Raw genomic sequence first — 3,445 nt, 5'->3', positions numbered from 1 at the left:
TGTGTATAATTTGAATTTATTAAATTTAAATTATATTTTTTTATTAATTTAAATTATTATTGCTTTAACTAGTTCGAATTAGTTTAATTCGAATTACATTAAAATATACTTTTAGGTGATTCATATTACATTTTTTATTTTAATAAAATTATGTAAATTCTTCTTTCATTTGGTTTAATATGATTTTTTACCCATGAGCTTATTAATCCTATAGTTGAATTGAGACATTTTTGTCATATAAAGCGTATTATACCACTTTTATTCTGACGTATAATATAATAATGTAGTTAAACAAATATAAATAAATACTGGATAATAATATAACATGATTTAATAGTTTGTTGATTTATTGAAATTCATTGTGTATAAAAAAGTTTTTTGATGGTGTTAGTCGATAAGACTTACACCTAGTGTAAGTAAGTTCATACTCTACCACATTATATGCATCTTTTTTGTCCTATTTTTTTTTAAATAAAATAGAACCCCTAATTTTTAAAAAGGAAAAGTATAAGTAGACAATGAAAATATTAAATAATGTGAACAATAGATATATCGAATATTTATTTCACTAAATGTGCAGATAGTTATTTTAATATTAAGATTTAAGTGAGTAATTTAGAGATGTAGTGTGTTTTAATTTAATTGGTAATTATTGATGTTGTTCAAAAAAATTATTAGTTACTTAACATAACTTTTTTAAAAATATTCCATTAGTCTTAATTGAAAGTATTAATTAGTTGGGGGTTGATTAACAAATAGGTAGAGTGGAATACACTTTAATTTTATCATAATTATTTGGGTGGAATGCAATACTATAATTAATTATCCTACATGTTCTTTGAACATATACAAAACTAAATGTTGATAATTGGCTAAATAACATTAATAATATAGTGATAAATGAGTTTATTCTATAAAATTACTCTTGCATTCAATCTTGTATAGCTTTATTTAGGGGTGAAGTATATTTTTTGTCTTTAATATTTACGATTTTTTTAAAATAATTTCAATATTTAATTTCATTCAATTTTGTCTCTAAAATTTTTCATAATTAACTTTTATACTTAACTTTTTTATTTGTGTTAAAATTATACTTAAAAGTTTTAATTTTGTCTCTAACATTTTACATGACATTAACATTTAGATAATTTTGACACAAACCAAAGTCATAAAAAGACAAAATTAAATGTAACTAAACATTAAAAGTATTTTTAAATAAAATCGTAAACATTAGAGATAAAAAGCATATTTATATTGTTATTTAGGGTAAAGTACTATTTTAGTCTCCAATAAGGCCAAATTCTAATTTGATCCCTAACGTTTCAAACGTCTTATTTCAGTCCAAAAAAATTTCAATCGGATTTATTATTGTCCTACCGTTAAATTTAACTTGAATAATTAATGAAAATTTTTTTACATTAGTGATCATTGATAGGTAAATTTTATTTACGTATTGAAATCAAACATATATTGACTCTTAAGTATGCTAATTGTTCATATTAAATTTAACTGCAGGACAACATTAAACATATTTAAAACTTTATATGACTGAAATAAAATATTTAAAATGTTAAGAATCAAATTAGAATATAACTCAAACGTTCGAGATTAAAATGATACTTTACTCTTTTATTCAATTAAACATACTAATAAGCATGATTAAGAATTAGGATGTAAATAAAGATACATATAAACATTATATAGGTTAATAGTCAAATTAGTTCATCAAAGATAAGACATTCTTTAAATTCATCCCTTAAAGATTTTTTTAATCAAATTGATTCTTTAAAGATTGCGAATTAATCATATTTGTCCTGCAGTCACTCCATTAACAATTTCCTTCAAAGATTGATATTATAAAACGTTAATTGATAACATATATAATACCTGATATGTCTAATTGGATATTGACCAAATATGTTTATGAAAATTTATTAATTTAGTCATTTTCCCCAATTATAAAAATTCTATTCTTAATATGACCTAGTGACTAAATTGATATATTTTTGTAAACATATTTAGTCAACGTCTAATTGAACATGTTATGCGTCATATATGCTATCAGTTAATATTTCATATCATCAATCGTTAAACGAAAATTATGAATGAAGTAACTAAAGAACAGATATAATTAATTTGTAATCTTTAAAAGATAAATTTGATTGAAAAAAATTTTAATAATAAATTTAAAGAATATATTATTTTTTAAGAATTAATTTGACTATTAACCCGACATTATATTGAAAGAGAAATTAAAGATAGGGACATGGACTGATCATGTGAGAAGCCCTTCTTCCTGTGTTTTTAGGTGTTAGTTTATATAGATGTGTTCATGAAGAATAATAAATTAAAGGTCAATTCATTCATGGACACTAAATGACCTAATTGCTAAACGATGAGGGAGGTCCACAAGTACTTGAACCACCATTATTATTATTATGAAAGGGGCTTGTGCCCTTTTTTTTCCATCTTTATGTTTGTGGGGGAGAATTGTCCTTAATTTAATGTTTGTTGTACAAAGTTTTGGAACTAGTTTGGCATGTAATAAATCAATAATAGTAATAATAATAATATCTGTCCATAAGGTGGATTAGGACATCATACTAATTTCAACCTTTACTTTATTCTCTCTGATTGGTCCACTAGAGATAGATTTAATTCATCAAAAGTTCACATTTCTCAAAATACCAAAATGTTGGTGTCATTTTCCCAAAAAACCTTCGGTAAATAGAAAATTTGGGGTTTAACAAATTAGTTAAATTTTAAATGAAATTAGTGTAAGTTTGATTTAATGTTACATTGTTGAATAATTTTTTTTTATTTATTTTTTAAATCATTTGGTATAATTTTTATAAGTCAAAGTTGACCACGGTGATATAAAAGCTTAATTTAAAATTTAAATACAAATTGTTAAAATATAGCCTTATTGATATTCAAATTTCATAAAATTTGATAAACGTAATATATATTTACACACTTCTTACATTTAACATTTTTTATTTTTTCAATAATAATTAAAAAAAAAGTAAACTAAAGTAACTTTAAGTTATTATTGATTATTTTTTATTGTTTCCCAAATTTTTTTTACTTAAATTAACACCAAAATTATTTGATAGAGTTTAGTGTAATTATCCTTATAGAAATTGGTAAGATTAGTGTTGAGGTGAATTAACTGTACCACATGTAGAATTAATGTACCAAACAAAACCAAAATATCTGGGCTCATATTTTTAACTCTAGTATTTAGTTTTTCTTCATGTAAAAGTTTGCTTGCTTGTTAATTATTGTTAGCTTCTTATATACTTAGTTTGTTGTTAAGTAAAACTAAATAAATAGTTATAAATTTAAGATTTAATTATTCAGTAAATTTTTATAGTTTCATTAAATTTTTAGTGAGGTTTTTATATATATTTTTTAATTTGGTCTTTAGATTATTTTTAATTTT

The sequence above is a fragment of the Arachis ipaensis genome, chromosome B08 (assembly GCF_000816755.2).
Source record: "Arachis ipaensis cultivar K30076 chromosome B08, Araip1.1, whole genome shotgun sequence".
In the NCBI taxonomy this organism is placed as follows: Eukaryota; Viridiplantae; Streptophyta; class Magnoliopsida; order Fabales; family Fabaceae; genus Arachis; species Arachis ipaensis.
This window is presented reverse-complemented; position numbering follows the sequence as displayed.